Here is a 14,664-nt window from a genome sequence, read left to right as displayed (position 1 = left end):
AGATTCCAGCTATGAGAGTCGAAGGACTTTTTATCGTCTTGCTGCATGTGGACATTGATGGGCTGCGTCACAAACTGCATTCTTCATCCTACATAGTGTGTAACTGAACCATTAGAAGTACACATACCGGTCAGGAAAGTAGTTCGCAGCCTAGAACGTCGCCATACCTTTGAGCCCAGCCTTCAAGCGTTCCTACCCACCTTAAAACTGGAATCAGACGTTGGTTCCTTCCAAGTAAAAGTCCGTCCAAACGAGGCGATGTCTTATATAACTGCACAAACAACACCCTGCACACCCTGCACACAGTAGTACGACTTGTTAGTGTTGCACACGTGTACCCAATAAGCAGGGCAATCCGTGAAAGGAACAGGCGGCCAGGTTTGTTTGCAAATATGGTGCACACATGCACCCCCTGGATCAAGTTTTCCTCTTGGCTAACCTTCTTGCCGAGTGTCGTTGCCATTTTAATCTCATTTTTGCCAGTATTTGCCAGGCAAAACACTTCCCTCCCTGTTTTGTAGCTGGTTTATAATTCGTACCTACTATTCAGTCTGGAAATGCAGGGGCTGACACGTGCTTCCTCCTTCAGATGTTGGTGGAAATGGTGCACTCAGAGGACGGTACCAACTGTGCCCCGCCCGTAGATACCCGAGATATCGCATATCCCGGCTTCTTAAGAGCTTGGGGGTCAACGTGTGGGTCAGCCTTCATACGACGGCCATTGAACCCTCAACCTCGGATCTTTGGAGCTACCGATTCTCATCTCCTTCCAGATTCCAGCTATCAGATCCTTATAGATATAAGATATCAGGGCTCTCACAGATATGCGAGGGATGCAGATGTTGCCAAGTTCCTTCACCCCTATTTTATTTAAAGTGAATTACAGACCAGCCTTTTTAAGGTGGACCAGAGATCTCCCTTTCCAAGTGTTTTGAACTCTGGGGTCCTTTTGATCCAGAGTCGCCTTTAACGCAGGGCTAGAGGTCGCCCTTCTCAGACTTGCTGCTTATGGTCAGTGGCTGGACGTTTTCTAGTAACGTGTGGTTTAAAGTGCGGCCGGAGTTTATCAACAGACCACCTAGATGAAAGGCACAAAGCTTTGGGTCAAGGCATGCCGAGTCAGGTAGGGCTCTCCAGCGCCGTCTGCCTCGGCGTCTTTCCGAAACTTTTTTGCATACCCCTCTCTCCCCCGTCTGGTTTGCTCGGCGCAGTTGGCAGGCAGCGTTGGCACCGGACCCTTGGCTCTCAGCTGAACGGTGGTGGTGGTGAGGGGGGCGGTGTAAGTACACCAGTCTGAAGTACCAGCTGTACCGTCCAGACTCCCGGAGAAAGAGCCTCCCTTTGATAGTTTTGCGTGTTTGTGTGCGTCCGCCGGCGTGTCTACACACAAACACATGCACTCTCGCATATGTGTGTGTTTGGCCACACGGCCCGTGCCAGGCTGCTTGGCGGAGTCGAGAGGCAAACACTCGGCATCTGTTCGCACCCCGCTCCAGGCTCAACGCGCCGCTCACACTTGAGACGTGTCCCGACAACCGATGCAGATCACGGCGCCCTGATGGAGTGCGACGCGTACTACCTGATAGTTAAGAGCCACGCCTCCGACTGCTGCCGATTGTTAAAAAGGCGACGGTACGCGCTGCAGAGGTGAGCTCGTTGGAAGGAGACAAGTGGCACCGTGGCGGCTGATTTTGAGAGCTGAGCTTGGCTTAAGTGTACATTTCACGCTAAATGGATGAAAGTATACGGACGCTGTATTAATACCTCATTATCTCACTCTTCTGGAAAGGGTTTCCTCTACATTTTAAGCTCTGAATATTCACATCCACTCAGCGTTAATAAAACAAGGTAATGCCATAGATTGAAATCTGGCCTGGAGTTGAAGTTCCAGTTCATCCCAAACTGTTGACTTGCCTCGCCGTCAGGGCTCTGCGCAGCAATCGAGAGTTCCGAAGGATGTGATTGTTTCTGACATTTACAATTCGAGCAATTGAGAACTGAGGGCCTTGCTTAATGCATGGCAGGGGTGGGACTTGAACCAGCAGCCTTCTGATTGCTAGTCCAGGACCATAATCGCTTATTCCCAGTGACCTTGCCATTCAGAAATAGTGCATTTCCCATAAACTTGCTTCATTTTTCTAGGATGCCAGTCACAAAAACACAGGTTATTGTGCCTCCTCCACCACGCTTCGCGGTTGGAACTATAAAATCAGACATGTACAACAGAGGTAGCTCTGCCGCACTCCACGCGACACTTAAAAGTTGGGGTTTAATCTGTGAAGGCTTCTTGCTGATGATGCTTCCAGGGCTAGTTGGGTTTGTAGCACCTACTCTGGTGGACAAACCTGGTTTTATAGTTCCAACTGCAAAGTGTTGTGGAGGAAACACAATAACCTGAGCTGTAGTCGCTCCTAGAGAGTATCGGTTCATAGTAGCAGCACTTTGATTTTATCCAAAGTGACTCACAGTATACTGTCTAAGCAATTGAGGGTTAAGGGCCTTGCTCAAGGGCCCAACAGTGGCAGCCTGTCAGTGGTGGGGTTTGAACCAGCAACCTTCTGCTTTACTAGTCCAGCACCTTAACCGCCAGGCTACAACTGCCCTGTGACATTTACAGCTTCAGCTTTCAAAGCGACTTACAATTGTGACCCTACGATTCAAGCAATGAGGGTTGCTCAGCGGTCCAACAGTGACACTCTGGCAGATGTGGGGGCTTGAACCTGCAACCTTCTGCGAGCTGCCACTGTTTCCGTCCCAGTTCCCAGATACTTTTTAATCCAGTGTTAAAATGTTAAACCAGATACACACCGGTTTCCGATAACTCAGCACGTATCTCTGTTCCCTCAAACCTCCCGACGTTCCTCACCTGGATTTGTCAGAGGCTTCCCGGAACTGCCTGCAAACTCTAAATCAATACTGCCCGCTAATGGAGGGCCGCGTGCCACCGACGGTGAGCTGCGTATGACCGTCTAGCCACAGGCGTTGCGTCTAGAGGAGTCAGCCTGGCTTGCAGTCGACCCTCCGATTCATCCAGTCCTCTCGCAGCTCGTCAAACTCTCATCATGGACCTCGATGTTCAGAGAGGCGCGGTCACGTTTAAGTTTATTTTTCCCCCTTAAGTGTTGGCGCAGTCAGCCGGCCTCTTTGTGTAAGGATGAATGGGTGAGTTTACCCGGCTCCTCCTTCCTCCTGCCGCTCTTTCATGCGTCGGCTCCATCTGCCTCCTGCTATCCGGCGTTCGGTTTTTATCCGGCTTCGGTCTGCAGCGCTCGCCTCGTCAACTCATCACCTGCGCCCAGCTTTACGGGTCACCGACCCTAACGCGGTACAGCTTACTCGCCCTCTCTCTTTTTTACACCGCATGCCAGGCGTGCCACACGAGACCGAAAAGCGAGAGAATTACAAAGCCGGTTTGATCCGGCCGGGCCGCGGAAGGAATTCTCGCTTCAGTTTGCTCTGTCCTGACCTTTTCCTTTGAAGGTGGTGGAAAAGGTGACTCTCAAAAGAGCTTTGACCCTAACCCTTGTGATAGAGTCCTGACCAGTTCTTCTGGTCCTGTCTGTCCAGCACCAGTCTGGGCAATCGAACTGGAGATGGCAGTGATAGGCTACCATGTTAGACTAGGTCACTCAAACTCTTGGTCTGATGGAGGTTCCTCATAGTTCCCACATTAGAAGCAGCAGATACGATCAGCATCAAGACCTCAGAGACTTTGATAGAGTCCAAATCATTCTGTCGTCTCAGAAACGTCAACCCATTGTGGATTCGGACAGGTTGTTGGGCAGCCAAGACTCATTAATTTGCGTCCACTGTCCAGTGCAGCTAGACTTGGCACACAGGCACCGGAAGTGGACATCTGAGCAATGGACGAATCCTGTTTTGGATGGGTTACCTGTGGCAACCCATTGGGGGTTTGGACAGGTTGTTGGGCAGCCAAGACTCGTTGAGTGTCCACTGTCCAGTGCAGCTAGACTTGGCACACAGGGACTAGAAGTGGACGTCTGAGCAATAAACGAATTCTGTTCTGGATGGACAGGTTGTTGGGCAGCCAGGACTCGTGGACTGGCGTCCACCGTCCAGTGCAGCTAGACTTGCCACACTGGCACTGGAAGTAGATGTCTGAGCAACCCATTGGGGATTCGGACAGGTTGTTGGGCAGTCAAGACTCGTTGATTGGCATCTACTGTCCAGTGAACCTACACTTGGCACACAGACATTGGAAGTGGACGTCTGAGCAACCCACTGGGGATTTGGACAGGTTGTTGGGCAGCCAAGACTCGTTGATTGGCGTCCACCGTCTAATGCAGCTAGACTTGCCACACACGCACTGGATTGGACGTCTGAGCAACCCATTGGGGATTTGGACAGGTTGTTGGGCAGCCAAGACTCGTTGATTGGTGTCCACCGTCCAGTGCAGCTACACTTGGCACACAGACACTGGAAGTAGACGTCTGAGCAACATATTGGGGATTTGGACAGGTTGTTGGGCAGCCAAGACTCGTTGATTGGTGTCCACCGTCTAATGCAGCTAGACTTGCCACACACGCACTGGATTGGATGTCTGAGCAACCCATTGGGGATTTGGACAGGTTGTTGGGCAGCCAAGACTCGTTGATTGGTGTCCACCGTCCAGTGCAGCTACACTTGGCACACAGACACTGGAAGTAGACGTCTGAGCAACCTATTGGGGATTTGGACAGGTTGTTGGGCAGCCAAGACTCGTTGATTGGTGTCCACCGTCCAGTGCAGCTAGACTTGGCACACAGGCACTGGAAGTAGACGTCTGAGCAACCTATTGGGGATTTGGACAGGTTGTTGGGCAGCCAAGACTCGTTGATTGGCATCTACTGTCCAGTGAACCTACACTTGGCACACAGACATTGGAAGTGGACGTCTGAGCAACCCACTGGGGATTTGGACAGGTTGTTGGGCAGCCAAGACTCGTTGATTGGCGTCCACCGTCTAATGCAGCTAGACTTGCCACACACGCACTGGATTGGACGTCTGAGCAACCCATTGGGGATTTGGACAGGTTGTTGGGCAGCCAAGACTCGTTGAATGGTGTCCACCGTCCAGTGCAGCTAGACTTGGCACACAGACACTGGAAGTAGACGTCTGAGCAACCCATTGGGGATTTGGACAGGCTGTTGGGCAGCCAAGACTCGTTGATTGGTGTCCACCGTCCAGTGCAGCTACACTTGGCACACAGACACTGGAAGTAGACGTCTGAGCAATGGACGAATCCTGTTCTGGATGGATTACCTGTGGAAGATGCCACCAGGATGCACTGTGGGACGATTGACCACCACACAACAGACGTCCTGTGGCGTCCACGTGTCAGCGAGAGCCGTTTTGACAGCAGTTCCAATCAAAAGCCCCTAAAATACCACGATGGCTTGAGCCGGAGCTCCGTCCGGGTGTAAAACGCCGTGTGATGTATCGCCGCGGCCCGAATAACTTTCCCTCGAGGGCTTTTTATTTCCGGATGGCGGTGGAGGTAATGAAAGAGTAAACGACGGGGCGAAGCGAACACCGACGTGCGTTATTGTTCCCCAGGCCGCGCCTCGTCCTGCTCGTCTACCTGTGAATGAGAGCGCCGGAGAGTTTAAAGTGACATCTCGCATTTCCTGCGCTGACACATCGTTCCCTAAAGCGAGAGTAACGGGCAGCGCCGGCGGATCCTGACAGCTAACGGGAGCGCGCGTGAGAGGGGGTTAGCCGGCAGACGGACGATCATTTGGGGTGGCGATGATTCAGAGGGGTGCGTCGAATTCGGTAAACGAGACACAAAAAGTATGTGGACACCCCTTGTACTTTGAGTACCTAATGCTAACAGGTGTGTAGAGTCTTTTGTGGGGTTTCTTTCTTTCTCAAGTTGTGTAAAGCTTGCTTGACTGTGGACAGTCAATTCTAATTCATGGCAGTTGCAGGAACGTAACCGCCTGACCTCGCCCGTCCCTTCTGTTGGGACAGAATGCTAATGAACGTCGGTACGAATGACGTGTTCCTGTCTGGGGCCCCAACAGTCTCCGTGATCCCCCTTTTGAGCCCACACGGGGGGCTGGGAGGCGTCGGTCCGGAACGTCTGTTGTGTTTTGGCGTGGTTAGTCGCTGTGTTTGATACGTGAACGGGTGGGGTCAGTGTGTGTGTGTGTGTGTGTGTGTGTGTGTGTGGTGGGCGGGGCAGGAGGGGGGGGGGGGTTGGGTACGAGGGAGTGGGCTTGTTTAGGTCCATGTAGCATTCACGTCTTGTCTTATTATATCCATCATACTCACTCGCTCTCTCACTCTCGCATTCTCTCTCATACTTTTACTCGTTTATTTACTTACTCTCGTATTCGCTCTCACTTCCTCTTACATACTCTCTCACTTACGTTCTTGTTTACTTACTCTCTTTTCTCTACACACACTTTAACACTCACACTCTCACTCTTGCATTCTCTCACACTTTTACTCGTTTATTCACTTACTCTAGCATTTGCTCTCTCACTTTCTCTTACATACTCTCTCACTTACGTTCTTGTTTACTTACTCTCTTTTCTCTACACACACTTTAACACTCACACTCTCACTCGCATTCTCTCTCACACTTTTACTCAGTTATTTACTTACTCTCATTTTCTCTCACACTCTCTCTTACATACTCTCTCCCTCACGTTCTTGTTGTTACTCTCTCATTTTCTCTCACACTCCCTCTTACATACTCTCTCGCTCACGTTCTTGTTTACTTACTCTCTCATTCTCTCTCACACTCTCTCTTACATACTCTCTTCCTCACGTTCTTGTTTAGTTACTCTCTCATTTTCTCTCTCACTCCCTCTTACATACTCTCTCGCTCACGTTCTTGTTTACTTACTCTCTCATTCTCTCTCACACTCCCTCTTACATACTCTCTCGCTCACGTTCTTGTTTACTTACTCTCTCATTCTCTCTCACACTCTCTCTTACATACTCTCTCCCTCACGTTCTTGTTTAGTTACTCTCTCATTTTCTCTCTCACTCCCTCTTACATACTCTCTCGCTCACGTTCTTGTTTACTTACTCTCTCATTCTCTCTCACACTCCCTCTTACATACTCTCTCGCTCACGTTCTTGTTTACTTACTCTCTCATTCTCTCTCACACTCCCTCTTACATACTCTCTCGCTGACGTTCTTGTTTACTTACTCTCATTTTCTCTCTCTCCCTCTTACATACTCTCTCACTCACGTTCTTGTTTACTTACTCTCATTTTCTCTCACTCCCTCTTACATCTCTTCACTTATTTACTTACTTTCTCATTCTCTCTTACACTTTTACTCGTTTATTTACGTACTCGCTCACTCACATTGCCATTCACTTACTGTCATTCGCTCTCTCACTCCCTCTTTCATACTCTCACTCTCTTGTTTACTTACTCGCACTCCCTCATCACTCACACTCTCACTCCATCACACTCACTCTTTCTCACTTCCTTTCTCATTCTCTTTCTGACAATCTCTTTCACTTTTACCCACACTCTAATGCACTCTCTCACTCTTACACACTTTCTGTCTCTCACTTTCTTTTACTTTCTCACTCACTCTCTCATTTACTTACTCCTTCACACTCACTCTCACTTTTTCACACTTACTCTCACTCCCTCACTCTTATTCCTTCTCTCTCTTTCTCTCTATTATTCTCTCACTCCCTCTTTTTTACTCTTGTTTACTTACTGTCTCACTCACTCTCACTTTTTCACTCTTACTCTCTCACTCCCTCACACTCTTTCGCTCCCTCACACTCTCTCCCTCGCTCTCGCTATTTATCTTTCACTCACTCCCTTACACTTTCGCTCCCACTTTATCTTTTACTTCTTCTTTCACACTCACAACCACTCTTTCAGTCCTGCACTCTCTCATTCGCTCTCTCACTCCCTCTTTATCGTTCACTCCCTCCCTCTTGCACTCTTAATTCACACTCTTTCAATCACTCTTTCACTCATTCACCTCTCTCTCCCTCTTACTCTCTTGTTTACTTACTTCTTCATACTCACTTGCACTCACTCCTTCACATTCACTCTCACCCCTTCACACTTAGTTTCACTTAATAACGCTTACTCTTTCACACTCACCTTTTTACTCTCACTCAGTCTCACTTTCTTACTTTTTCTCCCTCACTCTTTCACACTCACTCTTGCACTTCCTCACGCTCACTCTTTCTCACTCCCTCTCTTATTCCCTCACTCTCATTCTAATTTCCTCACACTCAATTGAATTCTCTCGAATTTACTCACATACTCTCACTCTTTCACTCCCTCACTCTCTCGCATTTTAATTTCCCCACACTAAATCTCATTCTCTCGCTTTTACTCTCACTCTCACTCACTCTTACTCTTTCATGCACTCTCACTTTCTCTCTTTCTTTCTTTCTCTCTTTCTTTCTCATTTTCTTTCTCATTTTCACACTTAGTTCCTTGCGCTCTCTCGGTCTCTTGCCAGCGTTTGCTCTCTTTCTCTTGATTGTTCACACTTATTCTTGCTTCTTTTCTTGCATTCTCTCTCTCTCTCTCTCTCTCTTTTCCTCTTTCCTTTTCTCGCTCTCGTCTTGATCCGGGATGCCTGGGGGACGGAGTGCAGACAGGACCTGTCTCCATGGCAACAGCTTCTGCAGGCTGCTGACACCCATCCCTTGGGAATGGGCGAGAGACATAGAGAAAGAGAGAGAGAGAAAGAGAGAGAGGCAGGTCAGAGTATTTCTTCTCCTGGGACTCGGTGGCCTGTGCGTTCGCTCGCCGAATTAGCATACAGCGAGAGGGGGAGTGTGTGTGTGTGTGTGTGTGTGTGTTTGTGTGTGTTGGAAACAAGACTACCTCTTCCCCTGGGTCCTAAACACACATCATGTTCTAGGTCATTGACATGCCTGAAGGACTGCATTGTCATTCTCCCTCTTGTTTTTGGAACATGACTGCCTGGATTCTCCTCCATTCTTCCACCAGCGTTTGTGAGGTCACTGTGGACAGTGCCTCAGCAGATCATTTGGGGTTTGTTTGTGGCGGGTGCAGTCAAACAAGACGTATTTACACTGATCAGCCATAACATTAAAACCACCTCCTTGTTTCTAGTCCATCTGTTTCTCTACATGCTTTGTTAGCCCCCTTTCACCCTGTTCTTCAATGGTCAGGACCCCCACAGGACCACCACAAAGCAGGTATTATTTAGGTGGTGGATCATTCTCAGCACTGCAGTGACACTGACATGGTGGTGGTGTGTTAGTGTGTGTTGTGCTGGTATGAGTGGATCAGACACAGCATTTACATTTACATTTTCAGCATTTAGCAGACGCTTTTATCCAAAGCGACTTACAGTTATGACTGAACATGATTTTAAGCAATTGAGGGTTAAGGGCCTTGCTCAGGGGCCCAACAGTGGCAACTTGGTGGTGGTGGGGCTTGAACCGGCAACCTTCTGATTACTAGTCCAGTACCCTAACCACTGAGCTATCACTGCTATCACAGCAGCGCTGCTGGAGATTTCAAATACCGTGTCCACTCACTGTCCACTCTATTAGACACTCCTACCTAGTTGGTCCACCTTGTAGATGTAAAGTCAGAGACGATCGCTCATCTATTGCTGCTGTTTGAGTCGGTCATCTTCTAGACCTTCATCAGTGGTCACAGGACGCTGCCCACGGGGCGCTGTTGGCTGGATATATTTAGTTGATGGACTACTCTCAGTCCATCAGTGACACTGAGGTGTTTAAAAACTCCACTCATACCAGCACAACACACACTAACACACCACCACCATGTCAGTGTCACTACAGTGCTGAGAATGATCCACCACTTAAATAATACCTGCTCTGTGGTGGTCCTGACCATTGAAGAACAGCATGAAAGGGGGCTAACAAAGCATGCAGAGAAACAGATGGACTACAGTCAGTAATTGTAGAACTACAAAGTGCTTCTATATGGTAAGTGGAGCTGATAAAATGGACAGTGAGTGTAGAAACAAGGAGAAATCACCAGCTGTAGTTTGTAGTAATAATAATAATATATTAGCAGACACTTTTATCCAAAGTGACTTACAGTACTGTGACAGAATACTGTCTAAGCAATTGAGGGTTAAGGGCCTTGCTCAATGGCCCAGCAGTGGCAGCCTGGCAGAGGTTGGGCTTAAACCAGAACCATTATTAGTCCAGTACCTTAACCGCTGGGCTACAACTGGCAGAAAAGGCACTAACAGGATGTATTTCTGTACGGTGATGAAACCGAATGTTTGGGTTAAACCATCAAACAGGAATTTGATGCTTTGTTTAAATCTTTGTTTGTCGAGGTGTGTCGTAACCACCTTACGTAACCAAACCACAAGTGCGCATGGCAGAATTTGGCGTGTGTGTGTGTGTGTGTCTCTCTGTATGTGTGTGTGTGTGTAAACACCAGGAGCTCGTGCAAACAAGTCTGCTACCCTAGACGGGCCCCACACCCCAAATCAAATCCAGAAGCTGGGCTGTAACAGAATAAAGTGGGGGCAGGGGTGAGGACGTTTTGGGGAAGTTGGAAAGTCTGAAAGGAAGGTGGAGGGGGGAGAAAAGCTGCCAGGCGAGCGGAGGGCTCGAGCCACCCTGGATATAATACCTGCGCTCGCTTCGACGGACGCGCTCGCTGACCGAACGGGAGGGAAGATCTGAAATTCCATGACATTGGGAGGGTGGATATTTCGAGACGCCTTGTTTATTTATTCATGGAGATGCCAGTGCAGTGCGAGCCCACTGTCACGCAAGAGCCCGGTGACGGCTCACCCCTGACGTAAGCTCGTACGGGTAAAGAAATTTTAGCCGGCCTATAAATAATTACAATTATCAATTTGTCGTATTGCACTGTTTTGGAACAGAATAGAACAGGACACCTTTATTGGTCATGGTTTTCCAGCTCGTTCGGAAGCTGGGGTCAGAGCGCAGGGTCAGTACGCCGTTGTACGCGCCACTGGAGCAGAGAGGGTTAAGGGCCTTGCTCAAGGGCCCAACAGTGGCTAAATGGCGGAGCTGGCCGTTGACAGCCCGAAGCTCTGTGATGTATTGATTACATTTACATTTTCGGCATTTTATCCAAAGCGACTTACATTACAGTTACAGTATACAGTCTGAGCAATTGAGGGTTAAGGGCCTTGCCCAGGGGCCCAACAGCAGCAACCTGGCAGTGGTGGGGCTTGAACCAGCGACCTTCTGATTACTACTCCAGTACCTTAACCACTAGGCTACAGCTTGCCCCTATTGATGTGCTGACCGCTCCAGCAGCCTGGACCTCGTAGTCCCGACTTCAACCCCATTGAACACCTTGGGGATGAATTGCTGATGAATGCTGATAGCAAACCAGGCTTTCTTACTGATGGAAGCTATAAAGGTGTGAAGAGTTGGCCCCAATCCATATTGAGACCCATTGGGTTTGGAATGGGTTATTTATTATATTATAATAGAATCTGTGGCCCCGTGTTTGCATATTTTTTACTCCATCTGACCTCCCAAAAAAGAGAAATTTGGACACCCCCTGACTCACAGCATGTGGCAAAGTATCTGGACATCTGTCCATGATATGAAGACATCCCATTCCAAACCCAGTGGGTCTCAATATGGATTGGGGCCAACTCTTCACACCTTTATAGCTTCCATCAGTAAGAAAGCCTGGTTTGCTATCAGCATTCATCAGCAATTCATCCCCAAGGTGTTCAATGGGGTTGAAGTCGGGACTACGAGGTCCAGGCTGCTGGAGCGGTCAGCACATCAATACATCCAACGAACACAAAAGCACAAAAGTCCAACGAACAGCCGGCTGGGAATCCACGGCGCTCGTGCCAACAGGGGGCAGTCGATAGTTCTCATCAAGTTTCCTTAATTCAAATGGGATTTCTTAATATCATGGGCAGATGTCCAGATACTTTTGCCACATGCTGTAAGTCAGGGGTGTCCAAATTGCTTTTATTGGGGGGGCAGATAGAGTAAAAAATATGCAAACACGGGGCCACAGATTATATTATAATAAAATAAATGAAAATATAACAGAGCTACGTGATTCCTAACAATTCCTTTTTATTTGAGGGACTAATGGTCGGTCGCCGACAGTACGATTTTGCCGATTTCACTCACCAGTTTATAATCCTAATGGGAAGATTATAATACTTATGCAAATTAAACATACCCACTTCCCTCTGAACTTGCATATAAAAAAGATATAAATTTTCATTCTCAGTTTGCCTGAAATCTTCTGCGTTCGCCGCCTAGTTTCCGTTTCTTCGGAATGTAGGTGTAACGTTAATGTTTTGAGTCGAGGGAAAGAAGACGGGGAGCGTTTTAGATTTGTTTTATATTATAGCGACACCTAGAGTTTAAACGGTGCAGGCAGGTATTTAAAACCTGCTTAATAGCAGCCCAACTTTAATTTCATTACTAAAATACCTCCCGAGCTGTTTTAAAAATAGTAACGTGGGCCATAATTTGGACGTCCCTACTGTAAACCGACTACAATGGGACAATAGAATGTTACGTTCTGTTTTAATTTTGTACACCAGTGTCTTGATGCATTTGGAGTATTCGGAAAACCAGTTTCTCTGCCCAGGAGGACGTTTCCAGTTCTTCGTCGTACTTCCACTCTCATTGGCACCACCTCCGTTCTGGCCGTACAGTCGGCGGCGGCTTCTTTTGACCTACCAGCAGTGGGTTCCTACACAGAGCCGTTCTGCGTATGCCTCCCCACCTGACTTTCCCACCCAGAGATTCGCACAACTGTCTGTTGGACACCCGGTTGAGCTGATAGCACCGCTGAGAGTCTGTCTTCAGTAAGGGGTTTCCTGTTCGGAGGGAGTCTGTACACCTGGATGGCGCCTTGCATTAGGGTGGGTGAGGGTGCGTCTCAAATCAGCAGCGGGTTAAATCCAGCGTCAGCATTTCGGCTAACCGATTCCTGATGAACATCTGATGAGGTTGGTCTTCTAACAGACTGTTCTTCACTTTTGCCGATGAACTTCTGGAATCGATTATGACTGAATGATGTGAAATATGGTTATAGCGCTTAAAACAAAGCGATAACGTAATAATCACGGCAGGCCGAGCCCAGCGATACGGACGCGGAGGCACACCGTCTACATCCCGAGCCGTCTCTGTGGAGCGGTGAATTACAGCAGTCGGTAGTAAATTGATGGTCATTATTTCCATGTCTGCCAATTTAATACTGGCTAATGCGCTTCCTAATGAGATGCCCTACATGCTTCAGCATTTGTCGAATCACCAAAAGTTCTGGCTCATCAGAAAAGACCTCGTCGAGGAGCGCCGCTTCCAACAAAAGCATTTAGCTAATTGATTTAGATTCAAACGTGGATTTATTTGAATTAAGGAAACTTGATGAGAACTATTGACTGCCCCCTGTTGGCACGAGCGCTGTGGATTCCCAGCAGGCTGTTCTTCGGGGTTTTGTGCTCGCTGCCCGCATGATTTTACAAAGAACTGTGGTTTACCTTCCCAGTCTGATGGCCAAGAATGGCAGCATGGTGGATTTTACTGGCTGCTCTTACCTGAAGACCCAAGGAACCTACATTTATGGCTACGATTAGAGCTTGCTGCCCATAAAGACATTCGGGTTTGAAGAGGAACGGCGTCTGGGACAGGTTTACCCTACCTCTCCCATTGCCGAAAATCACCCAACGTTGACGCTAAAGGGTTCTAAATTTGAAGTCACCAAATCTGACTGAACTTGATTTGCATTTGGCCTCCAAAACTCTCAACCAGGGTCCTCCCAGTTTAATAAGTACTAATCAATTCATCCCAGATGATTTACCCAGTCCTACATGCATGTGGATTAGGCGTCCTAATTCACCTTGCATCCAGACTTTGGACTGAAAGGCCTCCAGAGGTGTTGAATAAAATCCCAACCGTGCATACGCCAATCTCCATTCTTTGATCAACTGTGAACCAATGCAATGCTGGTCAGATGTGGCGCTGTCAGTCTCGTCCCCTGATTTTCGCACACAGGGTTCCTAGCCTTAACTGGACGTACACCGATCAGGCATAACATTATGACCACCTTCCTGATATTGTGTTGATCCCTCATTTGCTGCCAAAACAGCCCTGCAACTGTGATGCTCTGTGTATTCTGACACCTTTCTATCAGAACCAGCATGAACTTCTTCAGCAGTTTGAGCTACAGCAGCTCGTCTGTTGGGCATCAATGAGCCTTGGCCACCCATGACCCTGTCGCCGGTTTACCACTGTTCCATCCTTGGACCACCTTTAATAGATACTGACCACTGCAGACCGGGAACACCCCACAAGAGCTGCAGTTTTGGAGATGCTCTGACCCAGTCGTCTAGCCATCACGATTTGGCCCTCGTCAAACTCACTCAAATTCTCACACTCTCCCATTTTTCCTGCTTCTAACATCAACTTTGAGGATAAAATGTTCACTCGCTGCCTAATATATCCCACCCACTAACAGGTGCCGTGATGAAGAGATAATCAGTTTATTCACTTCACCTGCCTGGTTGGTGTATACCTTAAGACTTGGACTAAATAATCCACTTTGGCTCCGTCAATGGGCAGCTTTGCATCCAGAGGTTTGAACTCCTTCGGTTGACGCTCCGATTGTTCCTCCGTTGGCGTACTTTTCCAGTTCAAACTCCTGTGGAAGGTTGTCGAGGTACTTGACAGATCGGAAGTGATT

At 48.3% G+C, this 14,664-nt stretch overlaps 1 protein-coding gene across 4 annotated transcripts in view; it reads left to right on the top strand.

Annotated features, from left to right (window-relative positions):
- Positions 1-14,664, top strand: part of zgc:110158 (uncharacterized protein LOC553590 homolog) — a 94,860-nt gene that overhangs the window by 37,491 nt on the left and 42,705 nt on the right. The window contains exon 1 of one of the 4 annotated variants that reach the window (XM_062993809.1): positions 10,555-10,764. The exons of 2 other annotated variants lie outside the window; for them this stretch is intronic. The gene's annotated coding sequence lies outside the window, so the exon portion shown is untranslated. Of the gene's footprint in view, positions 1-10,554; positions 10,779-14,664 lie in introns of those variants that run through there. One more of the 4 variants, XM_062993808.1, reaches the window with a different exon arrangement.

Source organism: Trichomycterus rosablanca, chromosome 4 (genome assembly GCF_030014385.1).
Source record: "Trichomycterus rosablanca isolate fTriRos1 chromosome 4, fTriRos1.hap1, whole genome shotgun sequence".
Lineage (NCBI taxonomy): Eukaryota > Metazoa > Chordata > Actinopteri > Siluriformes > Trichomycteridae > Trichomycterus > Trichomycterus rosablanca.
This window is presented reverse-complemented; position numbering and strand designations above follow the sequence as displayed.